An 18122-nucleotide genomic window follows, 5' to 3' on the forward strand; every position below is an offset into this window, starting at 1 on the left:
TGCTCTGGAGTAAAGAAGGGCTACAATATTATCTATCAATACTGCTGAAATATCGGCAGAAGACTGCAAACTAGGAAGAAGCAAGCAAGCAGAGCATACAGCAGGAGTTCAGCTACCTGTTTCATTATCCCAGAAACTACATGCAGCTGAAACTGCCAAAATTTGCCAGGTTTCTGTCCAAGCAGATGAAACTATGATTTTGGGGGGTCAAAAATCAAGGGGCTCATTCAGGAGGCCAGGTTTATCAAAAGGTTTGCAAACATTTCCCATGTCTTCATATGCAAATACCTAGGTATTGAGGGGGAATCCAGAGATACTGTGTAACAAAACAGCCACATAGTGTTGATAGGTAATCTTTGGAGGGAAAGGGGTGAAATTAAGTGTTAATGTTTATTTAGATTTAGCTCTCTGGGGAATATTTTTGTGCTCCATGCCAAGCACAATAGGGCTCTGATTCTTGACTGGAGGCGCACTGCAATAAAAGAATAATTAATAATAAGTAAGAAGGCTAAAAAAGGCACCAGCTGCTATTTTCTGTGCTTGTGTTTTTCATGTACCAAGTAACAATTTGCAGGGCGGGAAAGAGAGAGAAATTGAAATTATGTATAAACATGAAAAATTGTAGCCTTTGAATAAAACGGGATCTTCTAGATTTCCTATTTTGGCTTCCCCTGGAGTGAGTCTGTTTTTGAATTTACATGAGCAGCTTCCCCTGCCTCTTCCTCAACCCCAACCCATCCCCATCCCCCTCCTGCCTTCTATCATTGCCAGTTTGGAAGCTTGAAATAAAATAAGTGGGTATTTCTGTGTGTTTCTATGACAGCCATTGCGCTGACGCTACACAGATGAGTCTGAAGCCAAATATATATTGTGGATTTTTCCGAATGTAATGCAATTACTGAAACACCTGTGCTAAATAACTTTGTGCTGATCCTCTGTGAAAATTTACAGAGTTCAATAGCCCTCGAAATTTCTCATTTATTACCTGTGGTGCAGTGGTCTAGTGGTTGAAGACTGGGCTACCGAACAACAATATAAAGGACACGGATTGACAACCCATTTAAAGCCTTTTCCTGGCATTCCCTCTACATTATACCTACAGTATTCTTTTTCTTTCAGTGACTACATCTTTAATTCTATGTTACTTCAACATGTTGAGGTCACAACAGGTTTTAATGATGCTACTGAGGGAACTGTGAGATCACTCATATACCATGTGAAAACTGGAAATGACACTGAAAATGGAACACACACATGAAACTAGCAGTTTTTCACTTTAGAACTAAGGGTAAAATTTTCAAAAACAGCTAAGTCCCATGTTCAGAAGTGACTTAGGAGTTGAAGTCTCATTAAAAATCAGTGGGACTTGTTCCTAAGTGCCTAAGTCATTTTGAAAATGGAACTTAGGCCCCTAAGTCACTTAAGCGTTGTTGACAATGTTCCCGAAGTTTAGAGCTAACGTGTCATGGGTGCACACCTCTGCAGTACCTAAGGAAGATGTGATTGGTTCAAAGTCCTGACCTCAGAGTGCGCTTGTTAAACTCATACATTTGTCACTTGTTTCTGCATTTGCAACAAGTACTGAGATATTGAGGCAGAGGAAGGTTTATCCCGAACATGCTGTATCCGGGGCTGTACTATGAGGCAACTCCAAAAGGTGAGCAGTGCTGATCACCCATGAGTAAAAGAGGTGGACATTGCCAGATGTATGAGAGTGTAGACCGAAATCTATTGAAAAGTCTCTTTCTCTGTTTCATTAAAGTGGTGACTGTGCTGCAGCCATCTGAAATTTCTCAAGCTTTGAAATTTGTAATATGGCCAACAGCATTGATCAACAGATGCAGGCAGCACAAATGCTTACGAGAAACATTTAGCGGTGATGGAGGTACAGCGCAACCTTCTCTCCCTGAAAGCTGTCAGGCAGGTTTTGTTTAACACTCTCCAGATCTGTCTCGGTTACGTCAGTTCCTCTCTAGTGAAACTCCAGCTCTGTGCATGGAACAGTGAACCACAGTGCAAGGAATGGCAAGTTGCTGACATCTGCTATCTGCAAGTACAAAGATCAAGGGGGGAGAAATGTACAAAACAGTCATAATAAGAAGTGAATTTAAACCTCTGACTCCAGGAGCTGCTGCTGCCAATGTGTCTGGAGCAGTTACATTCAGACATTCAAGATTACTTGAGCTGATTCATAGACCAAAAGTAACCAGGTATCTTTATCCAACTGTGAACAATGCACTTCCTTCAAATAATATAATCATTTGGGAGATCAGTGAATCTTATTTTTCTCAACAACAAAAATGTGTGGAATGGTATTATCAAAACACCCACTGCTCCTCCAACATCTCTGCAGAACCAAGTGACAAACAACACCTGGGAAACTACACACATTGTCTTCATGCTCCATCAAGACCCAGAAACACCTAAACTTTGAGGAAGTTCAGAGCAGGCTCTAGATGCAAATTTTATAACTCAAGCCCAGCTCTAATCTTAAACATCCTCATCTATTAAAACTTCAATTTTACCCTGAATTTTTCTAATTTCCTAGGCCCAAATTCAGACCTTAGGCTTTACTTAGTCACATAGCTGAGGCTCAGAGATTGCAGATCATCATATCTGAACCTGGCTTCTGGCTCTTTGTAGTTCATACTCCTCAGAGCCTTTTCAGATGGAGGTTTGGAAGGCAGCTTCCTTTCCATTTCATCAAATTTACTTTCCCTCTCTAATGCAGATTTAGTTTTGCCCTTGGCACAGGGGCTCTTATAATTATAGGACCGTAATAATCCTGGTTCTGTTCCTTCTAAAAGTATTTCAAGTCTAAATGAGGCCATTAGTACAAGAGAGTTATTTTCTTTGGAGCTATATTTTTCTGCCTTAAAAAAGTAGTGAAATTAATAGCTACTAAACCATATTAGATTAACATCTTTTGCAAATCTAGCAATTAGCTATGTGGCTAGTCTGATTTCCACTCAACATATTATTGTGAGGGTCCAGCACTTCAAAAGAGCTCAGGCCCAGATTTTCAAGGGCTCAACTCCCACAAAAGAGGTCAGATTTTCAAAAGTGCTCAGAACACACTCAGGCACCTACATAAGGGCTAGCTTTTCAGATGAGTTCAATGAACATATAACACACAGAGCTCTTTTAAAAATCTCGCCAGCTGTAGGTGCTGAGTCCTAGTGCAAATTCCAATCCTAGTGTACATACCAGTTGAAGATATTGGGTGCCGGATAGGGTGAAAACATTAATGCACGGAAAGCCTGACCCAATATAAAAAAACGTAGAATGAATGCAACATGACCAGCTCTGATATGTTTTTCATCAATAAGGTTTCAAATTACAGCAAGAGTTTGGTGCCATTTTCTATCCTTATTACAATCTTTTTCATTAACTGTTAAAGACTTCTAATGCGTCATATCTTTTCATCCTCAATATATTGTCAATATCATTTTCATTTCTTTGATTACCGCTGCAAGGTGAATGCAGTCCTAGTTTCATGGGCACTGTTTAGAGTAAAAGGAAATATTGATGTTTGGAGCTGCACATCAAGATACAATCCACAGACAATCATCATTTCTTACCCTGTTCATTTGTTCTTGAGATGTAAGCAGGCAAATATTATACACCCAATGAAGTACTTTTACATATCCTCAAACATTATGATCTTCTCAGGAGAAAATCTCTATTGTCCTGTTTTTCTTGCACTGATTATAGCCTGTTGTTTCCTTTTATAAGTTATACTTACTCTCTAAGTCAGGAAGTATGAAACAGAATAAATGTCAAATCTCTTTCACCTCATACACTAAGCCACTAGAGTTGTGTATGAAAAGCAAGCAAGATTTGGCCCAAATTCACTTGTTGCCCTAATGCTATACATCTCATACTCTCTCCTTCCTATGAATTGCAGTTTTACTATATATATTTTGTATACCCTTACAATAGCACACAGCTGAATTATAAGGGGAGTTGATAGCAATTTCTACATTTAGGATGCCTAACACTTTCCATTATATAAGAGTCTCAAAGACCTTTCTTTGAGAAGCTCTAACACTTCTAATATTTGCAGCAGGCCTATGAAATTTGGCAGAGGAAAAGCCCTTGAGTTAGAGAACTGTCTCGTCTTTATCCCATGAAATTCCATTCACATTTAGCTGAGTTATAAACTGTTAAAATCACAATTTCTTTTCTCTCACTTGTCTGTCAGGGAAGTGATGGCAGCCTGCCAAAACAGCTGACCACGAACATTCTAAGACCAGGCCCACACAGCCACCAACACAACAGCAGCAGCGCGTGCTGCACTGGGAATGCCTGGCAGTGGCCAGAGCAGCTGTAGCCGCTGGGTAGAAGAGCAAGGCTTGGCCCTGCTCCCATATCTGACCACAACCCCAGGCCCGTCCTAAGGCCCCAGTGCCCCATCCTCTTATGCAGGGGCATTATATAGGGCAGGAACTCCCCCAGCTCAGGCCAGGCTCCCCTATAACTCCATCCCACATGCAGCACGTGGGCCCCAGGAGTCCACCCTGCCCACAACCCCAACCTCCCAGGCTGACAGAGGAGAGAGAACTTGGCCAAGCTGGGCTTCCTGTTAGCAGCCCCTGGATCTAGCACATAGCCCCAAGGGTCCATACTCGAGGATAACAGCCTTCTCCAGCTGCTAGTTCTGTAGCTCAGGCGGTCGCATGTGGTGCTGCAATGCTGAAGGGTCATCGTTAGAGCCCTGATGATGATGCAAGGCAGAAAAGTTTTTTACAGTGGTATATAGTAGTATTTTTTTTAAAAATAAACCACATAGGAAATTACATATTTTAAAAAGCATTACAAAGTTTAAGTTACAAAGTCAAGTACTGGAAAGTTAGGAAATGTCACATCTAAACCATCTTCATTTGGCCCTCTTGTGCATATGTATTGTGATATGGTCTTTAATAAAATGACCACACACTATTTTTCCCATAGCCCACTGCCTTATTCATTGCACTGGTTGGACACAAAAGGGGCCAGAATTAAGGTTGGATAGAGTTACCATACGTCCATATTTTCCCGGACATGTCCGGCTTTTTGGTTCTTAAATCACCATCTGGGAGGAATTTTTAAATATCTAAAAACATCTGGAATTTTGCCATTATTATTTTTCCCCAAAGAAGAGTTGATCAATCAAGAAAGAGAGTGAACGTTGATCATTCGAGAAAGAAAGCTGAATGTTGATCACCACTTTTTCCCCCTAGCTCCCAGTGCTTGCACCGCAAAACAGTTGTTTCACACGGCTGGGAGGGAGGGGGGAGGAGGAGGAACGCAGCGCACTCAGTGGAGGAGGCGGGGCCGGAGCGGGGATTTGGGGAAGGGGTCCAATGGGGCAGGAAGGGGGCAGAGTTGGGGAGGGGACTTTGGGGAAGGGGTTGGAATGGGGGCAGGAAAGGGGTGGAGTTGGGATGGGGGCAGGGGTGGGGAGGGCGACCAAATACCCCCCTCCCCATGGAGTGTCCTCTTTTTTGAATGTTCAAATACAGTAATCCTAAGGTTGCACAACAACCATAATCCTGGCATTTCCTGGATTTTGGATGCCTGACTTTGCAACCTAAATAACTTTGTTTTAACTTAATATTTTTGTATGTAATACATACATACAGAGGGGAATGTAGAATATACCATAAAATGACAGGAATTTTCATGTTCCATTCAGGCACAAAAGGGAGGTCAGCTTTTAAAGAACTCGCCTTTTATGTCAGTTTTGAAAGTCTACAATGTTGCAGCCTGCCGTGGCGTGCTTCTAAAAAGTCAGACACCAAAGTGTGCTACACTGCTCACAAGACACATCACTAACAAGCCTGCTACATCCACCAAAAGCAGGAGTCCTCTCCCAGGTTTTACATAATCAGTTTCCATTCTGTTATGCTGTCCTGCATGGTGTTCTGAAACAGTTATCTTATATCACTGATGTGTATTGCATTATACTTCAATCCTTAGGCTGAGGCTCAAACAGTCAGTTCTTTCTCTGCCCCCCCCCTTTTTTCCCTGAGGGAAGTAACATACACCAATCAGCATCCTGGGGCAGATAACTTCCCACCTGCCAGTGCATTGGAGGGAAGAGTTCTACCCCCTCTCTACTCCCTGCTTGCAGGAGGAGTAGCACCTCCCACCAGTGACCAGGTCAGGAACCCAGGCAGGCTACACAAGGGCAGGAAGGCTTTACATCCCAGTAGGCCTGCATACACCCATGTTAGGATGGGCCACAAAGAATAACATTAGAGGGGGGTAGCATCTGAAGAAGTGGGGTTTTTATCCACGAAAGCTTATGCCCAAATAAATTTGTTAGTCTTTAAGGTGCCACTGGACTCCTCGTTGATTTTAAAGAATAACATTAGCCATATTATACCTAGCTCTGTGCAAAAGTAGTAATCCTTGTATCGTTTCCAGGTACTTATTCCATGACTGTCACAAATTTACATGATATCCCTGGGTACAGCCGTTAGAATTTGGATCTCTGACTCAGCTGAAAGAGGTACAAAATCACTTGTCTTCACTGGCTCCCAATTGACTTCTCATCGAACGAGGCCTGTGGGTATGACTGTCACTGGTCTTTGCATGGGTGTACATTGGGGCACGGGGGAAGGTTGGGAGGAAAGTACAAGGAGCCTCCCTGCATAAAATCCACTTATCATAATTCCTGCACTCAGGGAAGACACACACTGCCCCAAAGGAGGCAGTACAAAAGTAAGGACCTCACCCTCCAAGATGGTCACATGTTGCTACTTGGATTTCCTGGTAAAGTGGAGTCAGTTAAAGAGGGAGTTCTGCCCTCTCCCTTACCTGCCTCCCTAGTCCCCATGTATCATTTCCATAACAAGTCAAGTATTTGCTTAGGGCCAAATTCTGTCCTTGGATGCATTCAGGAAGTTCCCAGTGATTTGAATGTGACCCACACATGTGGAGAAATTGGCTCTTAGGGTCTCATTCTGATGATATTGGCTCTTAGGGTCTCATTCTGATCCCTGCTGCCCCTTGTTTCCCTGAGGGAAGTAACATACACCAATCAGCATCCTGGGGCAGATAACTTCCCACCTGCCAGTGCATTGTAGGGCACAGTTGATGTAAATCCAGAGTAAGTTCAAGCCAATAGCTTTACACTGCTATAAAATTAGGTCAAGTAATATCAGACTTTGGCCTTTGATCTTCATGTTATTCCTAAACACAGGTTTCTACATGGCAGCAGTGTCTAACTGTGGCCCAAGTCCTGCCTGCCTTACTCACATTGGCTTCAACAGTGTGCAGTGAGCAGGATTTGGCCTCGTAGTAGGTTTCAATTATTTAGTTTCTGCATCATACTTATAAGGGGCCCATTTCCCCTTATATGGGAGGTTTAGGTTGGACATTAGGAAAAATTTCCTAACTGTCAGGGTGGTTAAGCACTGGAATAAATTGCCTAGGGAGGTTGTGGAGTCTCCATCATTGGAGATATTTAAGAGCAGGTTAGACAAACACCTGTCAGGCATGGTCTAGATAATACTTAGTCCTCCCATGAGTGCAGGGGACAGGACTAGATGACTTCCCAAGGTCCCTTCCAGTCCTATGATTCTATTCCACTGACTTCAGTGGGAGCAGGACTGGGCACAACCCAAATGCAAGCTGACAATTAAACTATTAGCTTTACCTAGAGAAGGGGGTGATTTCTGTGATTGGCAAGCAGAAGCTGGTATGGGATAATTTACTACCCACTGATCTTTAATAATGTGTTATATTTCATAACATCCTCTATTTAATAAACGTATTCTTAAAAACTCCCATCTGAAATGCATGGCCATGTCTACTCTGGAGAAAATGAGAGCAGGAGTCAAATGAGTCTCCCAGAAATGGCTGCTCTGTAAGTCTGCTTTCTCTATCATTTGTCACACACATCTCTGACAATATTTACTTACTGTTTGAAAGGAAAATGGCTTTCTGAAACCATTAGTTTTTTTCACCCAGTTGCTGTCATAAAGGTCTTTATGATGGAATGATGGAAGATGTGTCCACAAAATTGGATAGAGTAGAAAAATATACCAAAATATAATTGTATTTCTACATAGGACAATTTAAAGACTCTATCTGTCAGTGGTAGTAGCCCTGGTTTTGTATAGAAGGACAGAGAATATGAACTAAGGATAAATATTTAAGACAATACTGGTATCTGGAGGAGCTGAAACTTGATTTTAAGCTGAAAGGCTTTTTAAGGTCACATTTTATCCAGTAAAAAGAAAAGGAGTACTTGTCGCACCTTAGAGACTAACAAAATAGAGTATTTTCCTATATTCCTTTCCATGCTGGCCTTTTGAACCTTGGCCTAGACATACTACAATATGTTTATCATTATTAAGATGTGGCATACATTAAAACAGCAATAATACTAAGTCATTTAGACATATATCATAAGTTATAGAGAAAATGGGAATCCTGTTTTATTATGCTGAAGCTGTGAAGCTTCCACTAATACAAAATATTGCTGGCAGTGACCTTGTTTTATTCTTCTTTTAACAACTTACTAACAGTGTATAAATATAAAAGCAAACTTTGATTTTTTTTTCATCAGGCGCCCTAGAAACACTTTCAATAAAAATACAAGGATGCATTTAACACCGAGACCAGAAATATTGAAATTTGACAGTTAAAAGGTTAAAGGTTTCAAATTTATACACAGAGGTGTTTTGCTCCTGTCACAGTCACAGTAGCTTGCTCAGGATAACCCCTTTTGCTTACTGAACCTTTGAAAAGCAGAGAACATTAAGCAATACATCTTGGCAGATGCCCTGGGATTTCGTACCACCAGCAGAAGCAAACATGCACACAAAAGTGAACATCTTAGGTTAACACAGGTCCAAGCCATTCTTTCTGCCCACTCCCATCCAGCGTGTCAAAAAGCAGCTTTCTGTAAGTACTACCAAGACACTCATTTCCATTGGAATTGAGGCAGAATTTCTTTACATTTTCAACTCTAAGGTGCTCTTGATTTTAATTCCTGCGGAGAGATTGATCGAAAGGGTGGCATCAACAAAGCCTGTACAGAAGCAGAGACTGTGAAAAGCTGGCGTCAAACAGGATATTTTATGTTCCTGCCATGAAACACTTGCATAAAAGATAAAATAAAACAATCTATTTTACACCCAACATCTACAGATTTTACATTCCTTTCCTGTTTTCATATTAGGAGTTTCACTCCATGGTTTATATGTGTAGTGCGGTGTTCTGATCTTTATTGATGTCTGATAGAATAAGTGCAGCTGAGTTAAATGGAGAAGATACCGTTATACCTCTACATTTGGCTTTATTTTTTTTCCCAAGCTCTCAAACAATCATCATCTACATGATTTGCTGGGAAGTCATCACTGCACATGCCTGCTTGTAAATATTACAACCTTGGTAAACCAGCCACTAAAATGATCAACTCTCCTTTGTTTGGTCTTAGTATTGTAACATAGGACTGAGCCATAAGATTTATTTTAAATCTTCATATTTCAGTATAAAGTTGGCCTGACAAATACTAGTAATATGGAGCACCTTTTTACCTGAGACTCTCCAGATACTTAAAACAAGGCATACATTTTAAGCTGTAGCATCCCTGAAACATCAGTAAATATTATACCCATCTTAGAGATGGGCAACTGAGGGACAGAGAAGTCAATATATGCTTTATTTGCTCGACTTATTAGCCAAATATGAGAAGTTGAAAGCTAGTTTAAGTCTTTGCCCATCAAGCATGACAGTGGGAGTTCTGGGTGTGCAAGGAATTTAGGATTAGGCCTAAAATCAAAATACAACTCTTGAGTGAAATTAGCTAATGATGATTTGAGTCTGAGCTCTCTGCCTTTGCTAGTTCAGAAAGCCCATGTTCGTCGATCTACATGGCACAGGGTGAGGACAATGTTCCCTCTAATTTTTGACAGGCCGTGCGTGCAAAAAATTTCTTCTGTGCAAATTTTTGTGCGCGCGGTGTTTCGCCGTGTGCGTGGGGTTTAGGATCTGTGTGCGCGCACGTGTGCACAGCTTAGAGGGAACAGTGAGTAAGGACTATCTGTTCAGTCAGGCCTTTGCCAGAGGTGGGCTGATATGAAAGGAACATTGTACAAGGGTTGCCTGGGCAGTTGGTAGGAGATACTGCTTTGTGTTTGCTCTCTTTATGATGAAATGGCAGCAGCGGGGTTTGGGGGCTCATCTGACAGCCCATTGTTGACAAGATGTTAATTTATTGTTGTGAATTGTGTGCCTGTCCTAGCCCGGTGCTTACATGGGTATAGTGTGGTGGGGCGACTGCACAGCCTTTGGAAGGGGCAGGCACATTTGAGGAGTAGGGATGACCCACAAAGTACCCCAAAGAGGCAGGGAGAAGGGGAGGCTATGCCCCCACTCTTTCTCTGCAGCAGGCCACAGAGCAAGAACATGACATGGGGGAATATGATGCCCCCATAAAGGAATGTATCACCAGGCATGTCCCTCACCACGTGCACCAGGAAGCTCAGGACGGGCACAGTCCTTCCTGATACTCCACCCTGTGCAACTATGCAACTCCACTCTGCCCCCAACAAAGGGGAAGGCCTTAGGCCCAAAATGTGCCTTCACTTTTTTCATAGATGTAAGTGCACCAGAGGCTCAGGCATAGAGGACTCTGGTTTTGTATACAAATTAAATGAATTAATTTCTTCTATGTGCACAGACCACCGCTGCCTGCAGGACCCCATTTGCTAGTATGACGGTGATGAGGCTGTAAAATTTCACACAGTGTTACTTCCTTATTTATTTCTGTTCCCCTTTCAGGCACTAGTGAACTGCACAACCTAGAAGTCTTTCTGGGATCCACTTTCACCTATGGTACAATCATGCAAAAGAAGCAATTTTTCATTATTGATAAAATGTAGTGTCATAATGTCATGGCCTTTCAGGTCATCATCTTTGTACGTCAGCCATGACATTATCACAATTTGTAATGATAACAAATGATCGTAATGTTTGCATGCAATTTTCATTGGTTATTGCAGAACTCTAAAACGACCCCTTCTAAAGCTGGATTTCATTACCTAGTGATTGCTATTTCAATGTATTAACTGCTTATACTGGCTCTGTGCTAACAGTGAGAACTATTCTATTTAGTATATTAGAGTTATGTGTTTTGTAAGAACTTAAATGAGGGTTTTTTTCATTTAATTAAATGCCTTTAACAAAAATTAATTGTCAGAATATATTAGGTTCTTTAATTTTTTTTATTTCAATGCTTTAAAACAGTGGTTCTCAAAGCTGGTCCGTCGCTTGTTCAGGGAAAGCTGGTTTGTTTACCTGCCGCGTCCGCAGGTTCGGCCGATCATGGCTCCCACTGGCCACGGTTCGCGCCACGTCCTGCAGCCCCCATTGGCCTGGAGCAGCAAACCGCGGCCAGTGGGAGCCGCGATCGGCCGAACCTGCGGACACGGCCGGTAAACAAACCAGTCCGGCCCGGCGGGGCTTTCCCTGAACAAGCGGCAGACCGGCTTTGAGAACCACTGCTTTAAAACACACCTAAAGTAGTATTAATTTCTGACCACTGATGTACCTACATAAACTCTACACATTTCCATTTCTTTACTCATTAGATGTGTCTGGCCAGTCTGTTAGATTTTCCTTTGACTGTTGTGCTGGCTTTACTTATTTAATATTTCATGAAAACCTTACACAACCTAAAACTTTAGGAGCTGATGGGACTGATAGAGCATGGTGTAAAGATCCATTTGGTATTGATTTCATGTGAATATTTACAGTTTTGGGGCCCGTAAACACCTAAGCATGTGCTTAGCTTTAAGCACGAGTAGTCTGATTGAAATAAACTACTCACGCACTTTGCAGGATCAGGGTCTTAGTGTTTAACTGGAGTAAGTGCACTGAGTTCAATGGAGTCACACCTGGAGAATATTTGAGGGGAGAGAGGGACGGCTTACTATCAATCTAATAAATCTACAAATAAATATGATTATCTCCTTCTGAAGCCCCTGCACTTGATGCATAACTGGCCTTTCCAAATGTTATAATCCCAGACCAAAACAAACACTGTCAAAAAATGTTTCTGAAATGGCAGCTGGGAGTTATAGTCCAATGGACTCCTTGGCAGGCCACCAGCCAAAAGGACTCTGGGAAGTACACAATTTGTCTCCCCGGGACACTGGAGCTTCTGAAAGGACAAGTAAGACCCCAGGATGCCAGTAGGCCAAAGAAGAGGTGGTTTTATTTTTCTTCAGGTTGGGACCTACTAGACTTATCGGGCTTATGCCCATAGCAGGGAACTTGCAGATAAATTGCTACCATTTTTCTGTGAATGCTGGATTCTTGGCTGAAAATGGTAAAATTATTGTCCTTGGCCAAATTTGCAAATGTATTGTGGGGAAATATTCCTCCTATAAAATATTTACTTGCTTATGCTTATAAAGTGAGAATAGATAGTTTCACTCAGCAATGTCTGAAATGCTTGTGTATCCACCATTCCAGCTTTCACTATGCAACGGAAGTGCAGTTATGTTCTGCTATATGCGTGTTCTTAAAACAAGGGCTTTTTCGTACGGGAAATGTCAGGCTCCACATTTCATTCTTATCTAGACAGCCACTGGGACTCCACACTATGTAATGATCCTGCAAACGCACAAGCACAAGTATAACTTTGCTTACAGGAGTAAAATTATTTATATGTTTTAAGTGTTTGCAGAAACACTTATGTAGGGTACTGGCCCTAATATATTCGTGATCATGTCACACTGCTTCAACATTATTAATCTTAGAGGTCTCCTTAGTACTGTCTTTGGAATTTCTACCATGAAGAGTAGTTTCATCCTTTATAAAACTACTGGTCTATTTATGGCCCAATAAGGCCACCCTTGACAGTTCTTTCTCTATACTGTATTCACTCAAATAAACCATTAGCCAATTGTTCTGTATGTAGGTATTTTTTTTCAATACTACTGTAGCTGTGACTAGAAGCAAGCAGTTCCCAGGCTGATTGGGGGAAGCAGGCTCAGCTGTGGCCACGCCCCAATCAGGGCTCAGCTGGCCCTTATAAGAGGGCAGTGGGCCAGGAGTAGAGAGTCTCCTCTAGCTGTAGAGGGAGAAGGGCCTGGCTGCTGGGGAGCTTGAGAAGGTACCTGGAGTGGAGCAGGGCTGGGGAGCTCTGGCCTGGAAACCCCCCAGGCTACAGGCCTAGTGGAAGGCCAAAAAGGGTACTGGGATTGCAGGGGGCAGCCCATGGGTAGGCAGAGGCAGCAGGTCCAAACATCCCTTGTCTGTGATGATTGGCTTATACATGGCAGTCCACCCCAGTGAACGGGGGCTAGGTGGTGACTAGGCAGTTGCCAAAGACTGAGGTGAGGATAGTGGGTGGGGGTTCCCTGTGGAGGGGAGATCCAGAGACTGTGGGGCACTGCCAGGGGGCAGCACCCCAGGGAAATGGGCACCGGGGTCCTGGAGGGAAATGGGGCCAGTGGCAAGTGAGGCATGGGCCTGCAGAGGGTGCTCTGAAGACTGGAAGATGTAATTCCCTGAGAGACCAGCAGGAGGTGCCATAGGGGTGAGTCTCGCACTGTTACAGCTACTAATACTTCTTAAAAAGAGTTTATTTATCTCAGTAGTCATGACAAAGGGGACTAAATTATCCATTGCAATACACAGGCACAACTAACAGCACCAAGGCAAAATCCTTTAAGCCACTTTAGCAGCAAATTGTATCAGATATCAAAGTAAGTAAATATCTATTGCAAAAACATCAAACATTAACAGGAACTTGTGAGGTAGCAAGACACAGTGGGCCATTTGTGTTAATTATCCTTGCCTAAAATCTTTAAACCTTAGGTCTCTGTCTAGCCATCTAATTTCCTCAAGCTAGCTAGATTTTCAGAGTAGAAAGGGTCAATCTGGATCTGAGCTTCCTCAAAGCCTGTGGATGTTTTGGTACAACCCATTAGAGAGATGGGTCAGCTGGGCAATTTAAGTCAGGAGGAAGATCCAAACTTTCCCAAAGCTCAGGGGCATTCACATTGGAGGATTTGGGTCAGAATTGCCTCTACCTGCTAGTGCTGTTTCCTAAATTACTTCACCACTCAAAAATAATCTTCCTTAAACGTAAAAGTCCCTAAATATCTTACCATTTGAGATGAACTGCTTACTTGGTCAAAGCACAAGTCCTATTGACTTTCAATTGATCTTGTGCTCCTAAATCACTTTGGCACTTCTGAAAATCCCATCCTATGTCAGTACCTGCCACTTAAGCAACTTCACTTCTGAAATGAACTTTTCTACTTGAACTGAATAAATATGCTTGAGAGAAACACACAACCCTTCCCATAAACAAATCTGAAGTATCTAAAATATTGAAAATACCGTAAAGAAATGGCTCCTTTACATTTTAGTAGCTACGATAATTGTTAGCCCCCTTAAATGATAGTTTGTGGAGGCACTTTAATCCCTTGGTTTCTACTCTAACTACTCTGCTCTAGCTATTTCATACAGACTTCCTATCACAAGATGTTCATTCTGAGTCCCAGTTCAATAACAAGCTGTTATCCAGCTGTGAGCTCTGATCTGCTTTGTTACAAATTGCCAGGTTGTGCCCCATAACCTGAAAAATAGTCAAGGAAAGACAAGGAAGGACCGTATTGCTTGGCATGGCCTAGTTCAGCTACATCAACTACATGAGCTTGACCTCAGGGTGAGATTAAAGTTTACAGAGTAAAGAGAAGTTACATATCCATTAAAAAATGACAGGTATGGATAATATCACCTACAAAGAGCCAGAGCCAAACTATTCTTCTAAAGTATAACATTCTATTGCTCTTTTCCAAATAACAAGTAACAGTGTAGAGTACTCGTACGGAACACTGTGTTGCCATTAAGTGTAGGACTGCCTCCAACCCAGAAGTTTTACTGTGTGTGGGGACTGTTCCTCCAATAGACACTGGTATAAAACCATCTACGGAGGAATATCCGATTGAATTTGGACCTGCCTCTAAATGCATTAAAAACACAGTTTATTGTCTGTGGGCATTTCCTAAAAAGTCTCCTGAGTTCTTGTTGGCAACCACTGATATTGAGACTACTTTTAGCTGTTTAAGTCGTCTTGTTCTAACAGGGGTCGAAGGGCTGTAAAGATCTTCTCAAAAGGATACAGAAGGAATCATTAAAAGGGAGGAGGAAGAAAGTGACAGAAGGTCAGACTTTTTTTTTAATGGGTGCGTCCCCGAGGGGGCCAGACACAGTTGTGCATTATACTCCAGTTCTCATACCTGACTCTTAGAAACCTACAACAAATCTTATTAGCACTTCCATGAGCAGAAAATACAAGCCAGACGAGTCCACTTTTCAAAGCAAAGGCAGGAAAGAAAACTTATGAAATAAATATATTTAGTCTGTCAAATAAATTTAAATGAAAGTAGCACAAGGATGAGGCCAAGAGGAGGACAAATTATTAGAATGTGTATGAAGCATTTTATTGTCCCTAACAATCTTTTTTCTAATTCTCTTGTTGATCTTATTTTCCTTAAAGACCAATTTGCTATGGTATGTCATGTAGCTTTTTGTAGGTCAAAAAATTTACCTTTTTATGTGACACAGCCAAACAGAATTGTGAAGGTTTTCAGTGATTTCTAGACAGAAAGCAATAAACTGCGTTTGCACCCACACACATACTGCCTAACACCCCATCTGGTAACATTTCCACGTCTCCAGGAAAGAAATCAATAGCAATAATCTGTGAGGGCCTCATAGGGTGTATATTTTTTTATCGTGCTGCTATTTGAGATTTTTTTCTCCTATCTGCTTACAGCAATAGACTGTTCGTTTTTTGTTGGCTAACATTGAAATCCTGGAGCCTTTTTTTTTTTTAAAGCAGTAACACTGAGTCAAAATAATATATTCTAAGCGCTCCTATTCAATAACACCATGATGTTTATCCTATTCAGACAACCAAAGTATTAGCTAGTGGAGACCCTGAAAAATCTCATAAGGTAAATACCTGTGTATTTAAAATTATATGCTACTGCACTTCAAAGGCTAGGATCTCTAAAATTCACAATTATCTAAAGATATCTTGTATGAAAAGGGAAAATACATCCAGCTTTCATCTTGCTGTAGTGCAGAGAAGAAATTGTCCCTATATTCTGAAATTTAGAGCTGTGTCACTGTTGGTTTTCTGTGTAGGGAGGAAATATGATGCTTTGTTACTGGTCTTATTTATTGCAGACCTTGTCTGGAATCTAGTATTGAAGCTGTGCTTGATGAGTTGCTGCCTTGAACTTTTCCACTGATCAATGCTGGTGCTATGACTGCATGAAAGAATAGCTTTCCAGAGGAGAAGCTATCACAGGGGAAACACACTACACTGTAAACTAAAACAATCTGCTATAATCTTGTATGCTTAGGCTTAGAAACGTGTTTCCCCAAAAGAAGTGATGATAGGGAATGACCATTTAAAAACTGAGATGTTACATGAGCAAGAGGTCAAGAACAGTGAGATTCTTAAAAAAAAAAAAAAAAAAAAGAAACAACCACCCTGCTTTCAGTAACCTAACGGACAACTGGACAAAAATGCGCATCTGAAGGAGAGGACATTACAAAGCAAGAAGACGGGAATCCTATTTCTTCTTCTCCCATGGTGACAAATAAAAGGTGGTTTTGATTTTTGCTGTACAAATAAACTTTACTTTAGTAATTTTAGTTGCTGAAATATTTGTTCTCCCACAGAATTGTTTCTCTTTCTGCTATGGTGACTGCATATGGGGGCAGGAGAGTAGAGGAAGGAATGAGGCTCTGTAATGGGGAAATCTTGTATTCACTTTTTTTCAGTATTGTTTGGGTGCGACTAGCAGTTTGCACTAGAAGAATGCGCCTTAGAAATATTGTTAAATCCATTTTTAGCAGCTCAGATGGAAAGCTAGGATTGAATGCCCAGAACCCGCTGGTCTTTCCCCCTAAATGCCTACGATATTTTACCAGAGAACCCAGCCAAGCCAGGAGTGGCTGCTGTACCTTTATTTATCAGTTACGCACACTAGCGTTTTCAGGAATGAGGTCACAAGTTCAAGTATTGCCTAATGCTGGGAAGGCCAAGAGCAAGTGAAAGCATCCCACATTGGATCGCCCACGTGCCTCAAACCAGACAGGTGTTCGCTGTCTGTAAGGGTATGTCTACACTTCAATTAAAAACCCATGGCTGGCCCAAGTCAGCTGACTCAGGCTCTCAGGGTGGTATAGAGGTTTGGGCTGCAGCCCAAGATCTGGGACCCTTCCATCTTGAAGGGTTGTACAGCCCAGGCTCCAGCCTTTGCCCAAATATCTACACTGCAATTAAACAGCTCTTTAGTCCAAGCCCCTTCACCCAAGTCAGCTGGCACAGGCCAGCTGTGGGTGTCTATTTGCAATGTAAACATACCCTAAGACTAACCTTGTCTCCATGCTTGCAAATACATTTGCTCTCTGCTGAGACTGCCAACAAAGGTGCCAGCTGTGTGATGTTAGTTTCCATTTGTCTGCTTTAAAATTGACTGAGACCCATCAAACTTATTCCATGTAAGACACCAATTGCCATCACATTTGATTAACTGTGGGTCAACTGTCATTCTGGGCCTGACTCAGTGCAGTAATCTGTACACTCACACTCATCTAAATAAACCTCCTTAGACAAAGTAAACAAAATTTAACCTAATATCTATTGAACGGTCTCGTGGTAAAGTCCCTGTTCAGAGTATTTGCTGCACATGTGCACTGCACCCTTTCAGTGTTATGTATCAGATCCTGGTTTTTTATTGTTTTTGTTTTTAAGGCTGGGGTTTTCAAACCCTCTAAAATGATCCTCTTTGAACCTGTCCAGCCCCATTCCACCTTCCCCCCTGAGTAGTGTCTTATATACCATCTAAACATGAGGATACAATTATCTAATTAGCATATATTTAACTGCAATGGGAGCACCAAGGGCTGTTATTACCTAGCACAAGGCCTATTACCTTGGGGCAGAGACTGTCTTTCTTTGCATCTTGTACAACATCAGCAGTTAACCAATAAGAGGGAAGGATGGTCTTGTGATAAAGGCATTAGAGAGGGACTCGGTAGATCTGGGTTCAAAATCTTGGTTGTGCCACCCACTTCTTGAAAGGGAG

This window comes from Lepidochelys kempii, chromosome 10, assembly GCF_965140285.1.
Source record: "Lepidochelys kempii isolate rLepKem1 chromosome 10, rLepKem1.hap1, whole genome shotgun sequence".
In the NCBI taxonomy this organism is placed as follows: Eukaryota; Metazoa; Chordata; order Testudines; family Cheloniidae; genus Lepidochelys; species Lepidochelys kempii.